Source organism: Protopterus annectens, chromosome 5.part0, assembly GCF_019279795.1.
Source record: "Protopterus annectens isolate FY-2018-M chromosome 5.part0, PAN1.0, whole genome shotgun sequence".
NCBI classification, from domain to species: domain Eukaryota; kingdom Metazoa; phylum Chordata; order Ceratodontiformes; family Protopteridae; genus Protopterus; species Protopterus annectens.
This window is the reverse complement of record NC_056735.1, coordinates 1,541,307,629-1,541,334,898: the sequence shown is the minus strand read 5'-3', so window position 1 is coordinate 1,541,334,898 and position 27,270 is coordinate 1,541,307,629.

Sequence of the window (27,270 nt, the reverse complement as noted above, 5' to 3'; positions counted from 1 at the left end):
GGCAGGGTCAGGCACTGGCCTGGAGGCCAGGCAAATGTCACCTCATCCTGTACAAGTCAGAGTACAGTGACATGGCTTTAGGTCTATTTACAAACATAATGGCATGGTCTGTAGGCCCTGTGCTATCTTGCTGAGAAAGCCCTGTGGTATATCCAGCTGCTGCTTGTCTTTGGTGAGGTACATGCAAAATAGAGCATTACACTCTATTACTGTTCTGATGAGGTTTGACTACAGTGCTATCATACAATCCTAAGGTCTGAATATGATGGTGCGATGTACAATTTGTACAGCATAGGCTTTCAATACCAGTGTAGGCACTTAGTGGTCAACGTTCAGGCTGCTATCTACATGTGTTCCCAGTGCTGGCATCACTGGGTGTTAGCATAGCAGGACTGTTGCCAATGCTGTGATTAACATGAATTTCCACTTTTCAGATGGACAGCATAAAAAAGACACATTTCTGCATTTAGTTACAGATCATGTGCCTTTGTCTCCATTCATTTGTCTGTGTTAGCGTCTCCTGTACTAGGTTGTCATCATTGTTGGACTCAATAATTGCACCCAACATGCAAGAATCAGCAAACTTGGCAAGGCAAAGGCCATGTACTTTAGCCTGAACTGTCAAAGAAATACAGTCCAAACCGTGAATGGCTAAGCACAGTTCCCTGGGTTTTGTCAATGGTGACTGCTCTACTGCTACAGGTTGATTCACCAACTTTCACAGTATGCGTTCTGTCAGTGAGACAATTGGTTATCCATCTTCTGATGTAAGGGTTGATCCCCAGCTGGACGGGTTTCTCAATGATACCTGCATAGGGGATTGAGTCAAAACCTAGGGCAGATCATGATAGGCAGTGTGTACTGTATTACCTTCATCCAGACATATCACATGGACGTAATATCCTGTGACAAAATCAAAGATCACCTATGGTGTGACTCAGCACATACACCTTCCTGATTCAGTTGAATACACACTTCAACACAACCTACACGTGGGATATATTCCCATACAAGGGTGTATAACAACTAGCATCCATTTGAGTAGAGGGGGGCAGCACCTGATGCATGCATGTAGAGACACATTGTGACTCTCCTCAACTGTGAGGTGAACCAACATGTGATCATGGACCTCTTCTCCATGTACACTAGTCATATTCTAGCTGTGTGCAATAGGCCTGTGTAAGTGCTAATGCTACATCATGTCTATTACATCTGATAGATGTCCTCAAAGAGGTCATACAGGTCATGCATGATGACAGCATCTTGTTGAACTTGACCAGATGAAGGCATTTGACACAAATCCACACTGACATATTCACTCAGCACTGTCATATGTGGCCATAAACAGCTATATCACTAAATGGGTAGACCAGTGTATCACATACATGGCATCTGATTATGTTGAAATGTGTGACACGATTTATATTTCAGGTCCAGTGATCAGGTCAATAGATCAGGGTTCTCTGCTAGGCCTTTTTCTGTCCATTATTTAATTGAGGGACATCACAGATGACATACATATCCTCTGTCCACACATCTGCCTGAAGAACTACAGAATATGGTCAATGATTGACGCCAACTGTGACATTAATATAATACAAACAGTAGCAACACATAAGAAACACTGCTGCCACCTGCATTGACAAGACATATGGGGCATTTGTTAATTCAGGAAGCAAACACACCATCCATGTTTAATGTTGACATCACACCCTATAATCAGGCCAATAGCTATGTGACCCATGTGCTGGACTAAGTAAGTGGTATATCCACCAGCATATGGTCACAATGCTGACTACTCCATTGAACATAACTGAGTATGTGAAGGACAGCCACATTATAGTCAATAATACCTTAATGTTCCCAGCCTTCATCACACCAATAACTTTGTACAATATCCCCTTCTTCATGTACCTCCTGACACATCTTCCACTGATGTTTCATGGAAGTATATGACCTTTGTTACATTGAGCTGTCACACAGCTCATTGGCCATACCTAGCTATTCTTCCTGTGGAATATACATGATGGTCTGATTGTGTGGAACACCAATCAAGTAGTTACACCAGATGCATGTGTACTACCTGCAGCCCCCCCCCCACCTGTAGAAGGAAAGAAGAAAAGAAATAAAAAAATGAAATAAAAAATATTGCAAGTCCTGGAGCTCCACACATGCATGCTTGGAGTTCCTGGCACTCACAGAACTCCAGACTGCTATGTTAGGCAGTCTGGATAGGGGAGAAAGGCATCACTGCCCTGCAGCCCAGAAGTCTGTGTGGTGATGGCCACACAGAATGGAAGGACACTGGACTGCATTGCCCACAGGCTGGAGCCTGAAGCCTATTCTTGCTGAGCCAGGAAACCAGCCATTAGCTTGGGTGGGCTGGAGCCTGCAGCCTACTCTTGTGGAGCTAGGAAACCAGCCATTAGCTTGTGTGGGCAGGCTAAAGAGAAGAAAACCAGCTGTTGATTCAGGACTGCTGCTGTGACCAGATTAAAGTGTGTGAATCCAGGGCTGCTGCAGATTATTTAATTCAGGTAAGGTTGATTCAGGACTGCAGGCAGGCTATGGAGAAGGAAACTGGTGTGTGTGTGTGTGTGTGTGTGTGTGTGTGTGTGTGTGTGTGTGTGTGTGTGTGTGTGTGTATGTGTAATGCCCCAGTTGCTACATACTGGTGGCTAGAGAACACATGGTGGTGGGTAGAGAATACTGAGGCTTGAACCCTGTACCTTGGGTGCAGGTGGCAAGGGCCTGAATTCCCTACCCACCACCATTTGTACAATGTTTGCAGATTTTTGCCTCATATTTGTTCTGTTTCTCATAAAATCTGTGGTTTCTGTATGTTTTTTTAGCTTGCAAAGTCAGTAGTGCAGTGGTACACTGGTAGCATTGTTGCCTAACAGCTGCAGGGTCTCTGGTTTGATTCTTGGCTGTGGTACCTTCTGTGTGGAGTCTGCATGTCCTTCCATCTTACAAAGACATATGTCTGGAATGTTTGTCCCTGCTCTGCTGAAAATTGTTTTTTGTTCCAAGTCAGACTTTCCTGGTTAAATAAAAATAACAGGCATTTGAATTTCAGATTTCATATTCTTCAGAAAGTACATGGTAACACAAAACCTTTTATTCCAGCAATTTTCTAAGTTTATAACATGGATATTTGAAACGTGTCCCTATTTTTGGGACTGTATTCTCCCATTATTGGCTTTGTCCAGGTTTTATGTGCTAAGGTTGAGAGCTATGGGGAGAACTGAATTCACTGAATATGTTTGGGGGCTGTATTCCCCCATTACTGGCTTTGTCCACATGTTTTTGCTATGAGGTTGAGAACTATGGTGAGAACTGAATTCAATAAATGGTAGCCAATTAAGTTTCAGTTTTCCTCTCTTTCACAAAACAGCTGATTTGGCATAGTGGTATATTGCTCTGCCTGTTTTGCACATGGTCCACTGGGTTCAAGACTTGGCAGTGAAATGTATGGTGGGAACACAGCATTTTGTTCTAGCAACTTTCCAACATTATACAAGCAATATTTAAAATGTGTCCCTGTTTTCTGAACTTTGGCACTCCCAATAAATTTTGGCTTTTTTCAGATTTCTTGTGCTGCAAAGTTCAGAGATACAGCTGAGTGTTGAGTAGACTGAGAGCTGCAGGGAACAAAAATGTAGTGCTGCTTATGCTGAGTCTGCTTGCATTGTGAATGGCACAACAAGTAGCATACTTGCTTTTGATGCAGAAGGGTGAAGGTTCTACTCCCACAGTAGGTAGACACATTGCTGATACTGTACTGCCTTGTAAAGGGGGGTGGATGCTGCAGTCCTTTTCGGTGAAGATACCTAGTAACTATGAACCTGTTATCAGTTTACCATGCATTCCCTATTGTGATATTACTAGCTTATCATTTTTTGTAATGCAACAAAGGCAATTTATTCCTCAAGGGCAACAGGCACTTTATTTGTAGATGAAACAATGACATGTAAAGTTGGTTGCTAGCAGCAACCTCTTCATTAGTTAGAGATTTATTTAATGTGGAATTATTTAGATAGCTTTTAATTCTTTAGAGATTGTGCATATTTACTGATACTGGTGGACTGTAGAAGTTTGAGTAGACTTTTATGATGGAAATGTTCTGAATTGGGCAGTTTTGTCATTATTGGTGCATGCATTTTGTTTCATTATTTGCTGGAAAAATGTTCAAAACAATACATTTAAAATGCCATCTAACAACTGTACTGTATTGTACAAGGAATATAATTTAATACAATCAGGAAGGTGTATCAAAGAGCATGTGTATGTTTCGTGTTCAAGGGGCCTATGATTTGAAAACAGCCCAGAGTTAATCTTCATCTGCCTCTGGCAAAATGTATTTTCTTTGAATGTGGGTTTCAATGCTGTTTCAATGAATTTGTGCTTCAAGGGCAGAGAATTTTTAAAACTAAGTCTATTTTCATTGTGAGACTGCATTGCTTTATTTAGCAGATATCTATTAGGGTTTGTGCTGTAAAATGCAAAATAAAACTTTCAAATGAAATCCAAATCATCACAGAAGTAAAGAAGTATGCACATTACAGTGTTTATGGTAAATGGGATGAAATAATCAAGGAATGGGACATTGGAATGGCTGCAGGGGGGAGGCTCCATTCAGCCATGAGTTTGTGAGGGGGAAGGGCAGCAAACTCAGACAGCCCTGGCTGAACTATACCTCTCAACTGTCCAGATTTTTGCAGAATGAATAGATTTTTGCATTTTATTTTTGGTTTGTTCCTCATAAAATGTGTGGTTTTCTGGCAAATCATTTAGGAATGAAGTCACTAAATAATGACAGACATTGAGTTTTAGATGTCATAACCTTCAGAAAAATGCATGCTAAAGCAAGACCTGTTATTCTATTAACTGTCTTAAGTTTATAGAAGAGCAATTTTTAGTACTGTTTGTATGTTCCCTAATATATTTGGCCTTGTCTAGATTTCCTGCATTAAAAAGTTGAGAGGAATGTGCAAATAAATCGCTTTATAGAATTAGGAATATCCAAACCACTCAACTGTCCCCAATTTTGGCTTAAAATGCTGCTCTCCCCCTAATAATCCCTCCGCAAAATGGCAATTTTTGGAAGAAAACGTGGAGGGTTTAAAATTATAAATAACTGTAATGATCAGAGTTATAGTTTACTTTTATTTCAGAAATGCATGCATATGCTCTTATTTTGTCAGCTGCTCAAGTTAACAGTATTAATATTAAAAAGGTGTCACCTCGTTGACAGGTTTCCAGCTGTATTGTGTGGCAATTTTATATTTTTGCATCACATTTTTGGTCTGTTTTTCTTAAAATTGTGGTTTTCTGGCAAATTAGTGGCAAATCATTAAAGACTGAAGTTAGAAAATAATGGCAGACATATGAGTTTTAGATTTCATACCCTTCAGAAAATTCATACGAATGCAAGACCTACTACTATTCTATTAACTTTTTAAGTTTATAAGAGCAATATTTAAAAAAGTCTCCTTATTTTTGGGCCTGTGTCCCACTTCTGTGTATGGCTTTGTCCAGATTTCTTGCTCTGAGGTTGAGAGGTATGAGTGTCAGAGCCATCACCATCAGCCAGAGACATTTCAAATTGTGACATACTTGTTGCACCCCACTCCCCACTGTAGTGGCTCTGGATGTGTCCAAGCAAGCAAAGGAGCAGTTATTCAGTTAAGTGTGCAGAGTATTCCCCCATCCAAGGTAGACCACAAGTACAACCATGGTTTTTCATCTGTCCTTAATTTTGCAGAATGTTCTGGTTTTCTGTGATATTTTTATACTGTTGATTTATGTTTCTTATTATTCAGAAAATGCATGCTGTCACAATGCCTTTTGCTCTGTGTTTAAGTAGCAATGCTTTAATGACCATCAGGTCAGCCTTTCGGAGATTGTAAGATGCAAGTAAGCTTTAATAAGCATACTGTTAAAGAATTACCAACATTAAAAGCCTTTTCCTTGTTGCCATGCAGAGAATATTTACATAACTAGATAACGTATAAGCCTTAGGTATTGAAATGCATATGACAGTATTTGTAATAAAGGGCAGGATTACAGTATTTTCAGGAGCTCATTACATTTATTGGATACTTGCAGTCATCTTTGCAGGCTTTACCCGTAAACTAAACAGAATGCCAATCTATCATATGTGGTCCATAACTTGTTCAGTAATCCTTTACACAATTTATCTTGAGCTTGTTTCTTGTTTGCTGTTCATTTTTTCCTTTGATCATGTCTTCCCCATGAAAAAAGTAGATAGTTGTTGTCAGGCAGCAGGTCTTTTTTGGATAAGAAACATTTTTGCAAGTGGGGGTATCACAGAGATCGCTACTTTAAGCATGCTACTTGGTAATTTTATAAAGCTGAATATAAATTATAATTAGAACTGCAGTGCAAGGAGAAGTGGTTGAGTTGAGGGATGCTTGTTTTTTTATACTTGATTTTGACTGGCATTCAGTAATGTATTTAAAAAGTAATTTATTTTTTCATGCCTCACAACATTTGTGTTTCCATCTAGGTATTAAGTTGTCATGTAGCCAATGCATTAATATTTTTTCTTCTACACTTCATTTTGTCTTGATTGGGCTCTCATAATGACTGTTTGGCACCCAGGGCAGTGTATTTAATTAAAGCTCCAGTTGTTGTGGTTTTGAACATAGCTCCACCCCTTTCTAGTTGGCCACACCCCTTCCCATTGGCTCCACCCATTCAGCTGTCTCCTGCAGCCCCCCTTTAATTTGAAGTCACCAGCTGCCACTGGATGTATCACAACATTAATGTCATGTATGTCATGCATGACAGTGTAGATTGTGAAGTATGTGTGTGTGTATATTATATATATAGATATATATCGATAGATAGATTAGATATAGATATAAATACAAATATGTATATATATATATATATATATATATATATATATATATAAAAAATATATATATATATATAATATATATATATATATATATATATATATATATATATATATATGTGTGTGTATACAAATATGCATCTCTCTCTCTATATGTGTATATATATATATATATATATATATATATATATATATATATATATAGAGAGATATATATATATATATATATATATATATATATATATATATATATATATATATATATATATATATATATATATATATATATATATATATATATATATATGCCATGCACACAAGGCATCTAGCCTGTATTGCCCATACTGTCGCATACAGGTATAGCAGTGTCCCTCCTAACAGGACAGTGTGCGTGTTTACCCTCATAGAGTGTGGATTTATCAGACCAATAGGTATGTGACCCATGTCACATGTTGTTCAGGTTTGTGTGTGTTGACTCATCTTTTATCACTGTAAATTACATATGTTATGTCAGAGGTATGAGATTACTGGTGGTATTATTCTGATATTGTTCATGATTACATCTGGTTCTTGTAATGTTTTCCATGAGACTTACCTGTGGTCACCTTACTGGACAAGTCTGCTGAGAGTGCACTCATAGGTTCATAGGTGTGTACTAGGCTAATGGCCCTGGAGCCTTTACAAGCCTAGCCCATAGGATTACCCTGGCATCGTGCCACCCAACCTTAGTTCCTATTGCCTCTGTCGAGTAGAGCCACTGGAGTGATCCCTGGGGTGAATTTTCTATTTCCCATCCACTCATCAAGATTTCTCTTGAAGAAGGCCAGTGAGGGGCTCTGCTTGACATGTATGAGAAGTCTATTCCATAGCATGGGCATTCTCTTGGTTATGAACCTGTCCCTCCAGCATGTTCTGTTGATTGTGGTAATGAGGTTGAGGTCTCTGGAGCATGTGGTGTGGAGGGGTTTAGATTTCTTTAAATGTAGCATTTCTAAGAGAGCTGGGTCAGACACAGCTTTGTAAGTCAGGCAGAGATCACCTCTAAGTAGGCGATATGAGAGAGAGAATAGTTGGAGTTTTTTGAGTCTGTCCATTTAGGGTAAGTGTTTAAGGCCTAGGATCCTCTTTGTGAGGTACTTGTGTGGCCCCTCCAGTTGTGTCAGGTCTAGTGAGGTACATGCCAAATGGGGCATTGTACTCAATGACTGGCCTAATGAGGGAAGAGTAGAGGAAGACAATGACCTTTTTCTTCCTGGATGCAAAACCCTTAGTAATGAGATGTGCCACATAGAAGGACTTACTGACCACAGTGGTAATGTGGTGGTCAAAAGAGAGGTTGCTGTCAACCTGTGTTCCTAGAACTCTTATAACGCCTTCTGTGTTCAGTGGATTACCATCAATGTGGTAATTCAAGAGAACCGGGTATTTCCCAAAGGGGATGAAGACACGTTTTTGGCATTGAGCTTAAGGTCATGGTTCAGACACCAGTCATTGGTCTCATTGAGGCCTTTCCTGTAGGATGTCAACATCACTTGGGGAGTTAACAATAGCTGTTTGATGAATGTTATCAATATTTTATTTTTATTCTTATTCTGTATTTTTGAGATTTGTATTGAGATAGATTTATGTTTTCTACATGCATTTTTTATGTATAGTTTTTTATTTATTTTTTTATTTATTTCTATACCTCTATAAGTTTTCAAATGTTTTTATTAACTGTATAAAGTTTTCTGATATGTGTTTTAAATGTGTCATGTGACCTTGGCTGCAGTCACATGATCTTGTGGCTTGTATAAAAGCAGTTGCTTTTTGTATGTTTGTATTCAGTATTGAGAAAGGGTTATTCCCGAAAGCTTTGCGTTATAAAGTGATTTTGTTCTCAACATCCTCTGTGTGATTTTTTGGACTTCTCTGCAGTTTGTTTTCTGAGTTAACAATAGCTCCCAACTTGCAATCATCTGTGAACTTTGTCAGCCAGAGTCCCTTCGTGTTGGCCTGGACTTCAGAGAAGCAGATACTAAACAGGAGAGGACCCATCACTGAACCCTGTGGGACTCCACTCATGACTGGTCGGCACACTGACTTGCAGTCAGCTACTTTCACACTGTGGGTACTATCTGTGAGCCAGTTTGCAACCCACCTAGCGATATAGGGGTTGATGCCTAGCTTAGTAAGTGTTTCTATGATTCCTGAGTGGGGAATGGTATCAAAGGCTTGGCCAGATCAAGGTAGGCTGTATGAGCCACTTTACCTTCATCCACAGCTCTGGTGACTTAGTCAGAGAAGTCAACAAAATTGAGCAGGCATGATCTACCCTTCACAAAACCAAACTGTGTAGGATCCAGAGTTTGGAGATTCCCTATATTTTTGTTTATTAGAGCCATGATGATGTGTTCCATAGCTCTGCATATCAGTCTAGTCAGGATCATGGGGCGATAGTTCCCGGGGTCTGTAGTTGCTCCTCCTTTGTGGAGAGGGATGACTGCAGCAGTGCGCCATTCAGTAGGAACAAAGCCTGAGGTCAGGCTGTGACTGAACAAGGCACACAGGTGTGATGCCAATTCACTCTGTAGTTAATGTAGAACACTGCCAGGGATACTGTCAGGTCCCATAAAAGCTGTATTCTTAGCCTTGGACAGTGCTGTTTTAACCTGTGCAGCAGTAATACTGGGTGCGTGGCAATCTACTGGTATTATGATTGGTCCTTTGGGGGGAGGGGTAAAGTTAGCACTGAATCTGTCCACCAGTATATTTGCAATACCATTGTGCAATAGCTCAGAGCAAATCTGGGTATTGACATGGATATTCTTTACATAACTATAGAAGGCCTTGTGGTTGTCTTTACTATCTGCTGCAATTCTGTTTTCATAGCTAGCTTTAGAGGATTTGATGAGGGATCTCAACCTTTTGTTTAGGCTGATAAGAGAGTTTTTCCATTCTTGGAACTTCACCTTATTCCGCATCAGTTTCCTCCTTCTGTTGTATAGTTTATTTGTTGCAGGGGACCACTAGATTGGCTTCCTTTTTTTTGAGGAGAGAATCTTAGTTTGATTGGGTATGGTGAGACCCATGCATTTGTGTACATGTTCGTACAGTGCATTGGTCTGTGCTTTGGCGGTCATGCAACTGTTCTCCATTTGCATGGGTGCCATGAAGTTTGTTTTTAGGAGTCAAAAGTTAGCTTTGGAAAGTTTTTCATGGTGGTTAACTTTGTTGGGGGAGGGGTGGAAGGGATGAGGATTTCCAAGGTGATAAGCTTGTGATCAGATCTAACCAAGGATGAGTTGGCTATTGGTGCAGAGCATTGGTCACCCATTTTAGTAATGACCAGGTTAAGGATTTTGCTACCTCTACTGGGTTTGCACAGCTTCACAATATTCACCGTACCCCAATTGCATCTCAAATCCCTGATAAATGTCCTCTGCATTATTCATGTAAAGATGCTTATCTAAAACAGACATCCTCCCCATTGTTAAGTCACATAGCATGACAGTCACATAAAACACATTTTCACTGTACAGTCCCTACTCTACCATATAGTATGTGATTGGTGTTGCTGCTACAACCATCTTCCATTGACATGCCCTCCTCTGCTGTACATTAGGTAGTTTCACCTCTTTCCCTGTGTTCATTCCTACAATTCATGTGTTTGTCCCTATTCAATACACACACTCTCCCTGAGTGTTCATTTCACATGGCAAGCCATGCGCTATTACAGATAATTTATACAGTTTCAGTATACAATGCCATGAATGGAATATCACAATACTCTACACTGTAGCTACCCTGTCCCATACTGTGTTTGGACCATATACTTCACATTCGTACCTCTCAACTGTCCACATATTCCCAGGATGTCCATATGTTTTCCTTATTAAATTTGTGAGTTTCTGCCATATCACTGGAATGATCTCAGGACAGATGTGTGTCAATATTACATGCATTTGAAGTCATAAGTCTGAACGTTCATGATTTATGCAGAATGTCCATTTATCTCATATTTTTGAACTTTTCCTCATATATTGATTTTCTGGCAAACAATTAGCATGTCATTGCAGACTGAGGTCAGAAACTGATGACAGACATTTGAGTTTCACATTTCATGCACTTCAGAAACTTCACTGTACTGTGCAACCAGCGTTGCCAGACGTCCCTATTTGGGCGGGACTGTCCCGAGATCAGCAGCTGGATCCCAAGTCCCGTACTGCCGGTTTAAATCCCGGGCAGCCTCTGCTTTGTTTTTTGTTTTTTTGATTGGCCCGTATACCGGCATGCGGGCCAATCACGGAGCTTCTTGTGTTTAATGCGGAACATCGCAGTGTATGTGCCAATCAAAAAATTGCAAAACAGAGCTACTTCTGTTTAATGTGGAACTGTGATGTTTCGCATTAAACAGAAGTAGCTCTGTGTTTATTTATTTTTGATTGGCCCGGGCCAATCAAAAAATAAAATAAACACAAAGCTACTTTTGTTTAATGCGGAACTCTGATGTTCCACATTAAAAGACCTAGTGTGGAAGACCTTTTTATTTTTTTTTTATTTTTTTTTTTTTTTTTTAGTCTTCACTTTGTCCCTACCTGGCCAGTCGGAAATCTGGCAACCCTGTGTGCAACCTACTACTCATTCAACTTTTAAGCTTGGAAGACCAATATTAAAATTCTATCCCTAGTTTTGGGGCTTTGTCTCCACATTATGCATGGCTTTGTCTAGATTTCTTTGTCTAAGAGGTTGAGAGTGTTTCATTCTAACAAATTTCTGTGTGATATCTATGTCAAATATGTCTCTGGTTATTTGTCCCTTCATTATGTTGGCATTCGTGCAGATGTGTTACACTAACAGATTGACAGCCATCTGTGACTTCCTGGTGATCATTGTGACATTCTGCGCAAATCTGCAGACTGTAGCTGCTCTGCTTTACACAGAATTCATATCTGCATTCACTTACACACTTTCCTGGCCTACAACACTGTTGCCAGCCATGAAACCTAGCTTAGATGAAACGACAGTAATTAATACGGTTTACGCATTACAGCTCGCCTCGCACCACTATGTAAACATGTAAACTCCATGTAGGCTTTGCTCAGAGCCTACACAAAGTTTATTGAATTCTGGGAATTGTTTAAAATTGTCATCATTGGAATTTTGAAAAAAAAGTATCCTGGAGAGGAACCCAGCATCTGCACCCTCCCATCTGGTGACTATGCCCGTACATCCCCTTTTCTTAAATCACACAACATTAAGAATTAAATGAGAATCTCCTACAGAGAGAAACTACTGTAAATAGAAATCTGAATTTTTTGAAGTACTTACAGTAAAGAAATGTGATTAAAAGATCATCAATAAAACTGCACTCAATCAAATATCTTCCTATCTATATTGCCCAGCTTTTCAATGCAGAATTTAATATGATATATGTCAAAATAAACTCGGTAGTTTGAGGCTAAGTAATAGTCCTAACAGTATGGTCACCTTGATTATTTCATGGTGCCCTCAACCAAAGTCTAAAACATTTGCACTACTGATATGCTTTATTCTCATGTGCTACAACATTTTGTGGTAAGCTTGTAAGTCACATGCCTGAATAAAACTGCCAGGCCACCAGTAGAAAAGTAAGATACTTTAATACTAATATACAAATCAGTTTTTCAGTCTTTTTCCATAAAATGGCATCACAGTTAAAACTTCTTCAGTGAAATATGAGTCCAAGTAAGAGACTGAATGATGTCAGCACAAATTTTAGCTGCATATCCCATGTTTGTATGTCACTATGAGGATCTGATTTTAAAGCAAAAAACAACCAGGTTAAGTAGACTGCTTTTGGAAATGTGGTGACGATGTGTTCAGACAAGAAGTCTACTTAACATTCCTGAGAAACATCTGCAAAACACTGGTGGAAAGAGATGATTCATAGAATCCACATTGAAGATCACTATCGACCTACAGGAGTAGCCTATACTGTTCGAATAAGAGGCACAGTTCTTAAAAGAAAGGAATATTGGTATTATCTCCTACATCTTAGACCACTAGGTCTCATAAAGAACAAGAATTACACAGGAATGAAGGAACATAGCTCAGCACTGTGACAGAACATGGATCTTAACTGTCTTAACATCATGAGAATACCATAATAATGCTTTCAGTTTTGACTATATTTTGACTATATTTACCCTTTGAAAGCATTTCCAATCAAGCCTGGAACCCCAAAACATAAATTATTAGCCCTCTGAGGAATCAAAAATCTGTGCCTATATTGTTACAGATTTTTTTTTGTGTCGAGTACTGTATTGGTATCACTGTTTTAGTTCTAAGTTAATTTCCCCATTCCGCCACCTTCTGTCCATACATTTTTTTGGTGGTACAGCAGTAGCATTGTTGCCTCACAGCAAGAGGTTCTCCTGTTCAATTCTCAGCTGAAGTGCCGTCTGTGTGGAGTCTGCATGTCCTCCCCATGGTCGAGTGGCCTCCGAAAGACATGCGTGAATGGGCGTGCCTTCGCTGAAGGTTGGGCATCGGGCTGGCAACTCGGCACCATAAAAATCTACTGCCAATCATTAGTGGACTGGAGTTCCGCTGTGGCGACCCCTAACTGGGAAAAGCCAAAAAGACAAACAACAACATTTTTTGCTAACAAGGAAGGTGGGCTACTCCAAAGACACTTCTCAGCCAGGACCTGAGTCATGAAGGCAAGATAAGACACACAAATGTACTTCTGGGAAATCTTGCTATGTCTCAACTTATATATAGATTTCTGCTTAGTACACATTGTTCAGGTAATCTTATAATAACTAAAATTTTAGTTATATAACAGCTCATAAAATATTAATATGTGTTTATGAAACTAAAAAACAATGCCTGAAGTATGCTGGCAAAAAGTATAACATGCTGAAACAGATAACTGACTAGATGAGGATATGAAATTGCATTTAAATTTGTACCACCTTAGCAGAAATTAATGTTATTCATTGCGAACATGAAAGGATTATGTTACAAGAGGTTATGCTATACAAGGAGAAGAGCTCTGGGAAAACAGTAAAACAACTTTTCATACACATATTCAGTGAACCTAAATCAATTAGTCGTCTTCTTCTGTACATATAACATAGCAACACAACATTAATGTCAATCAGATAATGTTTGAATTTAGTGTTAAGCCAAGCAAATAGGCATGAAGATAAGAGCATCCAGAACTGCAGGTGCTATACATTTCAAACTACACTGGCATTATTGTTTTTCCTACCATTTACTATTATTCTTACCTATCAAATTATTCTAAACAGTCAGCTTAGATTTTTAAAGATTCTGTGCTATTCTTCACCTTTTGTTTACATTCTAATGTACAAGTGTTAAAAGCTTTGGCATTAACTACATCATTTTAAAATTCAAATGACTTCTTTCATTCTACATTTCCTTACTTTACACTATTTTGGATGTATCCATAGCAACTTTTCATTGTTATCAGGTTTTTCTTTTGCAGGCATCCAAACTTCTGATGTCATTCATATGTGCGTACAGTGCTAATCCATGCTGTGGGTCTTTTTGTTATATTTAATATAAGATGCCTGCTGTAACCAAGGTAACTGCAGTCAAGGTCAAAGGTTTTCAGTGGTGATGAAGTTGAGTGAAGAGAAAGCTGTGATTTTTGTATTCTGTGACGTTGTGCTCTTCTGTGCGATTGCCTTTGATAGTTGTTGGTGATGTCAGTGTGTTAGCCAGACTATTTTGGATTTGTATAAGTAATCTGCTGACAAAAACAGTAACCCATCAACTTTGAGCAATTAGATGCAATCAAATAGTCAAAGCCTCTTACATACTGATGTCATTTCAATACAAAATAACCAAATAAGTAGGCTACAGTGTAGTTTTGTGGTACAAATGATGAGAAAAGAATATGGTTCTGTGAAGCACTGTTAATTTAAACTAGGAAAACTGAATTATTCCCACGCTAGCTATAACACAATGTTTTACCTTCTAACCAAATATCAACATTTCTTTCAATTCAGTGCATAACAGATGGTTAAGAACTTGACTCTGGGAATTATTATTTTTTATAAGAAATGAGTATTTAAAACACATATGACCCCCCCCCCCCCCGATTTGTACAAATGTATGTAGAGCAAGGGAAAAGCATAACATAGTTCTACTTAAACTGATACAGCTACACTGCCAACCACAACCATGACATAACCTATCAACCAAACACCTAAACTATTCTCTCAGAAACAGCTTAGGAATTGCTCAGTCTCCCACTTCATTCAGATAAAGAGGGAATGCATTCTGCAAAACATCTTGGAACACAATTCTAAGTAGAATCAAAATGAAATAACTTTCCCATAGCCACAACGAAAGCATTTATTCTAAAAGAATACAAATTAACATGTTTTAGGGAATATTTCTAGAGTTTCTTCTGTCAGTACTTCTTAGGATCATCTGTCTTCTGACTGCAATTTACCCTGAAGAGTTTTGCTATTGTGTATATATATCTATAGTTATGTATATTTATAACACTTCTTAACATCACTGATGAATTTATCTAAAAAGTTTGCTAACTATGTCAAGCATCTGACAAAATCTCTGAACTGAAGTGATTGAAAACAAAATGAATTGCTTATATTAGCAATCACATCAAAAAATAATTAAAAAAATATTATATAGTTCGACTGTAATATAATTCGACCACTGTAACACCTATGAAAATTACCAAAAAAAACAAAGCACATGATAAATGTGTGCTGTGACCAAATCTACACACACACACACACACACACACACACACACACACACACATATATATATATATATATATATATATATATATATATATATATATATAGATATGTATACACACACACACACACACACACACACACACACACACACACACACACACACACACACACACACACACAATATATCAAAAATGAAACAAACATCTTTCATTTGTGCTCACCTAAAATAACCAAAGACTTTGCCCTTCACACCCCTTGATGTGGGGGCTACATATATTAACCTTAATAACCTAATTGTTTTTGCATCATCTTCAATGTAGCTTATGAATTTGCTTTAATAACAACTTTATTTGTATACTATCTTCCTGGCATGCAGTGGCTTTCTTAAGACCATGTCTACATTATTGGTAAGATGTTAAACCTGTATTGTATATTACTGCTTTATTCAATTAATTGTAAAGGTACAGCTCGCAGGTTTGGGCAAGATCTGACAGATACAAATTCTCTATTACCTGATATCCCCCAAACTCATCATCATCATCAGTACCTCCCATTTTCTATATGGCATTGAGGTGTTGTGTCAGTTATCACCCTCTCTCTGTCTCTCTTGATTCAGTACCTCTGTCCTACCTCTTTCAATAGTCATGTCTGACTTTCGCAGACATCCTTTCACACAATCCATTCATCTCTTTGCTGGACAGTCTTGTTTCCTTTTGCCTTATTCCTGTCTGTCCCAAATCTTCTTAACCAGATTGTCTTTTGTTTTCCAGTACATGTGCCTGAATGACCATAATCTGTTCTATTTGACCTCTGCAGTTTTAGCTACTTGGGCACCTGCTCTGATATCGTCATTTCTACATTTGTCCCACAGTGTGCATCCTACCACTTATTTCAGGCACTTCATCTGCATCACATCTACCTTTCCCAACTGCTCAGGCTTCACTGTCCAGGTTTCTGTACCATACAGTAGTACTGGTTTCTCCACTGTTTTCTACACCTTGCTTTTCAGTTTTTTTGGCATTTTTCTATCATACACTACCCCTGCAATCTGTGCTAATTGGCTGCAACCCCATAGTTCTAGCTTTGACCTCTTTGTTCACACTTCCCTCCTCCTCAGTCACTCCACCCATGTACGTAAAGCTTTTGATTTCCCCCATTTGCTGCCATTAATACTGTCCCATGTGTACTCAGTTTCACCCTTTTCAGTTTTTCATTCCATCACCCTATCCTTTGCTGAAGTTATTGTTGAGAGCCTGCCTGCAATGACATATCATCTTCACACAGCAAATTTGTTGTTGTAGATCTGTCCCCTCTGTCCTCTTTGTTAATGAAGTCCATCACCAGTGTGAACAGCAGTGGGCTCAAAGCTGAACCCTGATGCACTCTCACTCCCACTAGGATTTTGCTTTATTAATTTTCCTTATTGCTGTTCTCACTTCTTCTAAGGTAGTCTTCTTCTCTTCTTTCATTGTAGGGTTTTCCTGGGCCAATGCAGCTTATATGGGGTTCTCTTCATTCAGAAGCTGCTGGAAGTACTTATTCTGGAAGTACTTATTCTATCTGCATTTGAAGCTCTGTGGACTGGTGAGTACGTTGTAGCTGCTATCACTTATGAAGGTTGTCCAATTCCATCTTCTTTATTGTTCTGCCTTTGCATTGCAACATGTTAAGTTTCTTTGTGTCATTTGTTGAGTATTTTACAGGTAGTGGTAGATTCTGATGCCTCTCTCTTTACTGTTGTAACTGATCTCTTAATCTCTTTGCGAGCCAAACAGTATTCCGTGTTAGCCTGATCTATCTTTTATATCTCCCACTTTTTCCTGCATTCCTTGCACCATTTTAGGTTCAGTAAGTGGCTCTACATGGTATGTAGAGCCACACACAGCTGTGCAAACAATGTCAGCACAGTGGCATGCAAATTACAGCATAAGCAGCTGAATTATGTGCTAATCAACTAATCCAAGATGGAGGAGATATTCATCAAGCTATAAAGCAACTATGTAGATTCAGTGCTGTTTTTTCCTGTGAGTTCCAGAACCTACTGGAATACAGCCACAGAAAGGAGTCTAACACAGAAACAATGTTAGTGGCTGGTGTTGCTTTAATTCATATGCATGTGCAACAGGCTGAAGTCTATGCTGCTGCTGCTACTAATAGGCCAAGGCCAATAAGGAGAAGAGGTTTCAGACTCTGGGTAGCTTATAACAACCTACATGATATGGAAATTGTAGAGCACTACAGGGTGGATAGAGACACAATACAGGAACTCTGCAACTCAGACCCAGTGCAGACCAAGGGGAACCTATCCCACTGTAGACAAAGGTATGTATAGCCCTTAGAATTTTAGCTACAGGTACTTTTCAGAAACCAACAGGGCACAATCTGGGGGTGTCGAGAAATCAGCATCAGGGATTCTCCATCAGTTCTTGAATGCTATGCTACACCATGCCAGTGAACACATATATTTTATCTGTACTCCTGAGGATAGGACTGGAAATATGCAGGAGTTCTACCCTGTAGCTCACTGCCCTGAAGTACTGGGTGCCATATATTGCACATATGCTGAAATTAAGACACCACCCAGGGAAAAAGGAAGGCTCTGCATTAATAGAAAGAGCTTCCACTCTATTAACTGCCAAGTTGTGTGTAATGCCAAGGGAATCATCTTGAATGTGTGTGCTGGCAACCCTGGCAGTTACCATGACTCAGATATCTGGCACACATCCCAGCTATATCAGATGTTCACTAGGGGGGATATCTCACAGTATCACTTACTGGAGGATGCAAGTTATGCAGTGGAACCGTGGCTTGTGACACCCATCAGAAATACACACACACACACACACACACACACACACACACACACACACACACACACACACACACACATACACACACACACATACAGACACACACACACACACACACACACACACACACACACACACACACACACACACACACACACACACACACGCTTAAGAATGTAACAATGAGGTACATGCTCAAACCAGCAATATCACAGAGTGTGTGTTTTGGCTACTGAAGTCACGGTTCTGGTGTCCAGATACATCTGGGGGAGCCATACCTCTCATCCTCTTAGCACAAGAAATCAGGGCAAAGTAAAAAATAATTGGAGAACAAAGGTACAAAAATAGGAACAACTTTTAAATATAGCTCTTATAAACTTAGAAAGTTGCTAGAACAAAAGGTATTGTATTAGCATGAATTTTCTGAAAGATATGAAGTCTGAAGCTCAAATGTCTGTCATTGTTTAGTGACTTTAATCCTCAATGAATTGCAAGAAAAATACAAATTTTATGAGGAACAGACCAAGAACATGAGGCAAAAATCTGGCCATTCTGCAATAATCTGGACAGTTGAGAGGTACGGGGGGAGCCTTGCAGTACAATCCATGGACATGTACTGAAATATTCACAGTATGTGTCATGCCACACAACATTAACTTGAGAAAAGAGCTTTAACAGGAACAAGGGGACAGAGCACACATCCCACCACCAATGGCAAGGTCACCACAGCCACATGCAGGTGAGGAGTTAAAGGGGGAAGCAGCAGCTGCTATGGGTTGAGGCACACATAGGTGTGTTAGGATACAACACATAGCACACTCATTCACCACCTAAGGGCCTAAAACCCTCCTCCTATGCACATACATCTAGTAACATTGATGCTAGGCAACTCTTACAACTTTTACCTTCCCATGTATTAGCTGTGTACAGCTTGCATCAGAGAGTCAGAGAGAGTCAGCCCTGAACTAAAATTGTTGCAGCTGTTGGATTTGCAAGGCAGGTGTTGAACCTGGAGTCTGGTGTGTAATAATATGAATAGCTGGCATGTCCTTCCATTTTGTTACTTGGGAGTGTAAGCAAGTAAAATGTGGGAGATTTGTATAGAAATGGCCTTAACATGTGACAGCAGAGACTTACTTGATTTATATGTGCCCATTAATAATTAGCAGGCCTCAGGCATCAAAGATTCACACAGCCATACCTCTCAAAAGTAGTGATGGTTACTGCATGCCCTCAATTTAGCGTCTATATCACATTATCAAAATCTTGCTACATCGAATCAATAAAGGTCGAACTTTATTGATCGAAGTAGTAAAAATTCAAATAACATAAAAAAAAATAAAGCACTACAAAAAAAAACCTAACTAGCGTAGGCAGGGGAGCAGGCCCCCCTGCACCCCCACGTGGGGGGCTGCTCCCCCACACCCCCCTACATAAATATAGCAAATCTGAGACTGCACTACATTGAGGTAAATGGAAATCTCCCCCTTATGGAGATTTCCGTTTACCTACGTGATGTTCTGGACTTTCGACATTGTCATGACGACAATATCATATTCGATATTGTCGCCTTACGACAACGTGAACTAGACCTTCAATTTAGCACCATACTTTTGTAGTAGAAAATCATTAAAACCAAAAGTTCAAAAGTAATGATATACATTGCAGTTTCAGACTTCAAAACCCTCATAAGATCATTCACAATAAAGTTGGAAAATGTTGTTGCTAGCAACTGTTTAACTTTCTAAGACCAATATAAGTCAAAGGTAGAATTACCAGTTCAACATCACAAATGCAGAAATACTAAGCACTATGTCAACTATGCACCCTGAGCATCAGTCACAAAGATTATGTATCCCAAAATCCAAAAGATACAAAACAGGGATATGGCACAGTTGTCATTATTTGGGGGGGGGGCCAGGAAGCCTAGGCTGACACAAAAGGTCAGTAAGTGTGTGTGAGTGAGAAAGAGAAGCAGACTGACATTTGGATAAAGCAACAAATTCCCAGAGAGACAAAATGAGTTTTAAGCTGCATGGCTGAACCATGTAACTGTTGTGTGTGTGTGTCTGTATGGGTCCTGCAGGTGAAATTGGTGTGTGAGTGTCTGCATGAACACAGCCAAGCTCTTTGCTAGGTCTATGTCATGGTATGTTGGACAGGTGTGAGACATGCATTGTAGACGTGATAGTTCATTGTTGTTGTCCCCAACCACAAGAATGGGCTTTGCCAGGAGTTGCACTAGCACGTCCATGCTCATGGTCAAGCATACGTCTGCTTTGGGAACATGACTGATGTCTGCTGGATGAGATCCCATCACAAGTACACCCAGGATCATGACCGCATGGCTTGCCATGTCTGGTTGTGGTCAGTTCACCCACTGACGGACCAGTGGAAGTACAGCCACTATCTCAATGTGAATAGGCATGGCTACATTGATTTACAGCAGATAATGTGGCTAATCTCCACCCACAAGGATGCCATCCCCATCCCAGCAGATGTCCCATCACAGACAGTACTTGTTCCAAACTGTCATTCATCTGATCTATTGAATTGGCAATACACTGGAGGCAGTCAAGCATTTCAGCCTGTGCCACATTTACAACCTAAGTATTTTCTGTAGCACGTATGGGAACATACCTGTGCCACCATGATGGCCTAAACATACACTGATTGACATAAGAAGAGATATCTGGATCAAGTGGAGGATGGACACAGGTTTCCTCTGAACACCCCTAACAACCCTCATACATGGCACCTCACCCACACTTTGGCTACAGCCAGAGCCAACAGGCACTGAAGCTGCAGTAGCCACACTTCTCTGATTGATTATCTCACCCTTTATCTGTGGGCTTACTGGAATGGGTAAGTGTAAGCCTACCAGCTGTTTCTGATGGAATTTCAGGGGATGGTTGTATGTCAACCTCAGTGTCAGATTCAGCCTTTGCACCCCTCACTGTGCCTCTGTTTGGCCACCATCATCATCAGAGTCTGCTGACATCCTGTGGTAGAATTCCCACAATTCCACTGTCAGGATCAAATGTGATAAGCAACAAATACAAGAACAATTAATACCGACACTACTATAGTTCAGTATATGCTAACAAAATAACAGTGCTACCACTATTAGAAAGTTAAGCAATACACACAACAGTCCTGACATCACACACTAAAATATTTCTTTGAAATGCTCATCAGTACTGACATAAAAATGTTTGGCTTACCATGTCCAGATGATGGTATCTTATGTATACAAGATGGTCCTGGAAGTTATTAGGCAAAAGGTAAGAATAACATCATTAAAATTAACAGTAACACAGGGAGTAATATGTTTTCCTCTTTATAACATCGTTAAAATTAACAGCAACACAGCGAGTAATATGTTTTCCTCTTTATATGTCCACTAACTACAGTTTCAACAAGAACTTGGATGACAACTCCAACCTAGGCCCATGTGTAATCAATCAGAATGTGCTGTTAACTGTAGCATTCTTCAACCCCCCCCCCCGCCCCAAAAGAAAATCTTGTGAAATAGAACTAACATAATGATTTAAATTGTTTTATTATATAACAGTATTTAACAACTGAGATACAAAACCCTACCTGGAAACTCCTCCTGGGACATGCTTGCTGTCTCTGAAACAGTAGCACCAATGACAAAAACATGCTGTTCTGCACTTTCCTTGGAGGTATCTGGATCACTGACAGTGAACAGGAACTCTTTATTTGCTGCTAGTGGTGGCTCTGTAGCAGCCCCCCCCCCCAGTACCCATCCAGTCATGGCCCACTCCAGCTGCTCTCCTCTATGCAGGTGAGATCATGTCAGTGGCCCTATTGCACATGGGTCTATATTATAACATCAAAGTTCTCTAACATTGAATGTTATAATATCTAACCCATAATGTCGAATGCTGAAAACAGCGAAGTTGCAGGACACCGAATTCCTTCCCAGGGAAAGAATTCGGTGGGCCGTTGCTGTGGCTTCGCTGTTTTCAGCATTTGATATGTTAGAGCATTACGGGTCAGGTTCAGGTAAGTGTGCGATTGTGTGGACATTAGTGTTAGGGTATGGGTTCAGGTAACTGTGCGATTGTGTGTAGGTTAGGGTTAGGGGGTGGGTTAGGTGAGTTAGGGTTAGGGCACGAGTCAGGTAAGTGTGGGATTGTGTGTAGGTTAGGGGGCGGGTTAGGTGAGTTAGGGTTAGGGCGCGGGGTGAGGTGAGTGTGCGATAGTGACGGACCTTAGGTTTAGGGTTGGGTTAAGGTAAGTGGATAGCTAGTACTGTATGTAAAGTTTAGTTTAGGTGTAGGATTTTAAGTGTATGTGTATGGATGGCTGTTTTTTGTGTGTGTTTGTGCTGTGTGTATGTTTATTGGAAAAATTGCTATTCTGACTGTTCGGTGTTTTCACACTTCGGTGTTTAGGGTTCGATATTATAACATTCGATGTTAGAGAAATTCGACGTTATGATATAGACCCATTGCTCATCTGGTCATATGTCCTTGTGTGGCAACTCACTACATTAATCCTTGTGACAATCTGCTGCCAAATCTGCATTCTGCTAGCATATCTCCACATTCTCCTTCAAGCAGGAAGGCACCATGTTGTCTAAAAGCTTCAACAATGACCTGATTCTCAGGGTCAGTGAAGGGTGATTTTCAAGGATTGAGACACCTGGGTGGCATAGTTGTAGGTGTCCTAAAAGACAACATAAGGATAATACACATAAGTATCACCTATATCATCACTATGCCTAGATAAAACAGAAAAGGTAGGATTTCACTATTACCCACTGGAGAAACATAAAACAGTTTGGAGATTTGAAATACAATATATTAAACAGGATGCAGACAATCGAAAAAGAACATGAGCTTTAATGTTGAACGCTTTCTTCTCTATTACAGAGACTTCCATCAGAACAATAATCAAAGGCAACCCAGTCATATAAATACCCACCCCTAATAACCAATTAACAATTAATCAACATTAAAAGCACCATTGCAATATTTTTTTTTAAAAAAGAAATGTTTGTGAAAAACCAACCAAACATGTTATGGCTTAAAAAATGCATTTTTAAAAAATAATAATACTAACAACAAAAATTCCCGATTTTGCATTAAATATACTATATATATATATATATATATATATATATATATATATATATATATATATATATATAAAATGTAACCATTTTTCTAACCAAAAATATAATCAAGTTTTAAACACTGGCTATACTGATGGTTTCATTTATACCATGATATCTAGAGGCATTCAAAAACAAATGCCATCTCAATTCCATCAGGTCTAAATGTGCATCCAAAATGCACCCTTGCTCATCCCTCATCAACTGACCCAACACTAGAAATTTAAAATGGTGACCCTGTTTATCTTTAATATGCCTGAATAAGGCACTAGTGGTCCTACAATATCTTATGTCTCCCAAATGTTCACCTATTCTTAATTTAAATTTTCTAGAAGTTTTTCCGATCAGCTTGGTCAGCCAGTGTCCCTCTGTGTTGGCCTGGACTTCTGAGAAGTAGACACCAAACAGGAGAGGACCCAGGACCGATCCCTGTGGGACTCCACTCGTGACTGGTCGGCAGTCTGACTTGGAGTCCACTACTTTCACACTGTGGGTTCTATCTGTGAGCCAGTTTCAAACCCACCTAATGATATAGAGATTGTTACCTAGTTTGGTGAGTTTATCAATAATTCCTGAGTGCGGAATGGTATCAAAGGCCTTTGCCAGATCAAGGTAGGCTGTATGAGCAGCCTTAGCTTCATCCACAGCTTTGGTGACTGGCTCAAAGAAGGCAACCAGGTTGAGCAGGCATGATCTACCTTTCACAAAATCAAATTGCCTGGTATCTAGAGTTTCAGATTCCCTATATTCTTGTTACTTAGGTCCATGATGATATGCTCCATAGCCTTACGTATCAGACTCATCAAGCTAATTGGGTGATAATTTCCAGAGTTTTTAGTCTATCCTCCTTTATAGAGAGGGATGACTTTAGCAGTGCACCATTCAGTAGGGGCAAAGCCTGAGGAGAGGCTGGGAGTGAACAGGGCACACAGATTTGGTGCCAGTTCACTTTCTAATTCATGTAGAATACAGCCAGGATTATTGTTGGGTCCCATGGAAGCTGTATTGTTGGCCTTGGACAATGCAGCTTTAACCTGTGCTGAAGTAATGCTGGGTGCCTGGCATTCTTCTGGTATCGAGATTGGTCCTTGGGGGGGTGCGAAAGAGGTTAAGTTGACACTGAATCTGTCAGCCAGTATGTTGGCAATGTCTGTTGGCTCAGTATAGTAAGCACCATTTTGCAGTAACTCAGAGCATATCTGTGTATTGCCATGGAGATTCTTAATATAACTACAGAAGGCTTTTTTGTTGTTTTTAGTGTCTGCCACAGTTCTGCCTTCATAGTTAGCTTTGGAGGTTTTGATGAGGGATCTCAACTTTTTGTTGAGGCTAATAAGTGCATTTTTCCAGTCTTGGGACATCACCTTTTTCTGAGAGAGAGAGAGAGAGAGAGAGAGAGCAAGAGGATGCTCTCCATCATGGCCTGTAGGAGGAGAAGACATCAAGAACTCCAGCCACCAGTGTAGTAAGGGGACAGTGATGACAGTCCAGTGAGTGAGGATTAGATTCTGTCTCTAAGCTTGATGTCCATGTGCCTGCATTGTCCCCTCCCTCACCCCAATTATGGCATCCCCCAACTTTTTTTTCCATCATCATCCCTGTCTCTTGTCTAGTTTGTCTTGTTTGTTTGCATTTGCTTCCTCAACTACCCAACTTACCTGACCCATACACAGCTATGTCACTTACCCAGCAAAACTCTCTTACAGAATTAAAAAAAAAAATGGGTACCTGTCCCACAAAAAAATAATTGTCCCATACATTTTTCACACTTATGTCTTCTTGACACACTTGATTTAGTCCAATTGGATATACAACATGATTATGTTGTTGGCATCCCGTTCACTGGAGATGACAGTAAAAATTCAGCTAATATTCTGCACACGTGATCAGTTTTTACTGTTGAAGAAATGGATAGCTATGATTCTTTCCTGCCTCCTTCTTGCACATTCCTGTATTGCTTTCTCTTTGTTCTTCCCCCTGCTTGCTCTGCATTTCATCACTTTTCTATCTACCCCATTTAACACCTATAATCTGGTCAAAAAATAGAATCACACACAACATACATAAGTAGCAAAAAAGCAATGCATCCCTGTGCTGTTTGGTCTCTGTGTTTGCCCGGGATTTTGCATTGCACAGCAATGCCAAATGATGGTGAGCATTAGTACTATGCTGTGGTTATCTCCCCGTAATCTCAGTTAACCCTGCTGTGATACGTCAACACACAGCAACACATGTACTATAAAGAATTAATGCCATTGCATTATCACTGATTATTTAAAAATATTTAAAAGTCTTACACACACCTGGATTTGAACCCTGTATCATCTGGGCTAAAAAAATGTGTCAATGTATTTAAACCTGCTAACCCAGACTCAGTTAAGCAGCAGGTATGTTTCATAGACTCAGTAATAACTGTCAGACCTTGGAAATGTGGCTGACATTTGCACAATGCTTAACTACTCACAAACAGGGAAAGTAATAGAAATGTGTATCTCGCATGAGCAAACACTTTGCCAATTGTCATACAAGCCAGCTGCTTGCTCTACTATGGAAAGGGAAATGTTATTATGTATTACTGCTATTTACTGTCCATTTACTGTTTGTGACCTGAAATAATGTTTGGAACCATAGCAAACTGAAGGCTCTATATAACAATATGTCACATATTTACAATACAGCCATGTGTTGCCTCCCTCCAAGCACTGCGACCATGATGTCTCAGAACTTTTTTCACACATATATCACCTACACTACAGAATTTAATATCAAATGCTGGGTGATAGGCAATGCACATCAATCTATTAACTTGCAGAACAACCCTGGGGATTTAATAAAATCCATGTAGAAATAGTGTAAAACCTACATGGAAGGTACTGTGGCCATGTATGCGGAACTCCCTTGGCAGTGCGCCTTGCAAACTAATGAAGACAAGGTACTGAGGGACAGCCATGTAACACAGTTATTGAATCAGTGTAGGCAGTGTGTTACTGTGTCTGGAGATGAGTAACAAATCCCCTGCACTGCCAAAGTCCCAGATAACAATGTTATGTCTAGTCATAAAAAGTTCAATTATTTTTAAGTTTTTAATATTTTTTGTATGTTTGTGCAGCATGGTGCTTAACAATGGACACGTGCCAGACATCTAAAAATAGAAACAGGATACATTTAATTATGATAGCAAAGGTCAACTTTAAGCATAGCTGAGCATACTTGCATTTAAAGCCGCTGTGCACAGCAGTGCTTAAATGTAGTAGAGAGACATATGTAAAAGAAAAACAGCATTTTGCATGACATTGCAGCCGAATGGTTAGAATGACAGTCTCATGTGCAGTAGGTGCAGATTTTGAATACACAGACAGATTATTTTGTACATACACATTATGAGACTTATTTTAAATCCTGATTAAATTGTGTGATTACACAGACAGGTTATTAAATATATTTTGCAAATGCACAATTATGAAATGTACTATTAAGCTATGATTAACTTCTGTATGAATACACAGACAGGTTATTAAGCATGTATGCTGCAAATACACAGTATGAGAGGTATTAATAAACCCTTGATTGCATAACATGGACAGGCATGTTATTAGTCATTTATGTTTCTAGTATAGAATAAAAAAATATTTTAAATCTCATTTTCCTGCACCAGATAAGCTCTGCTAAGCACAGCTAACCCTTGCCAAGCACTGCTTAAGC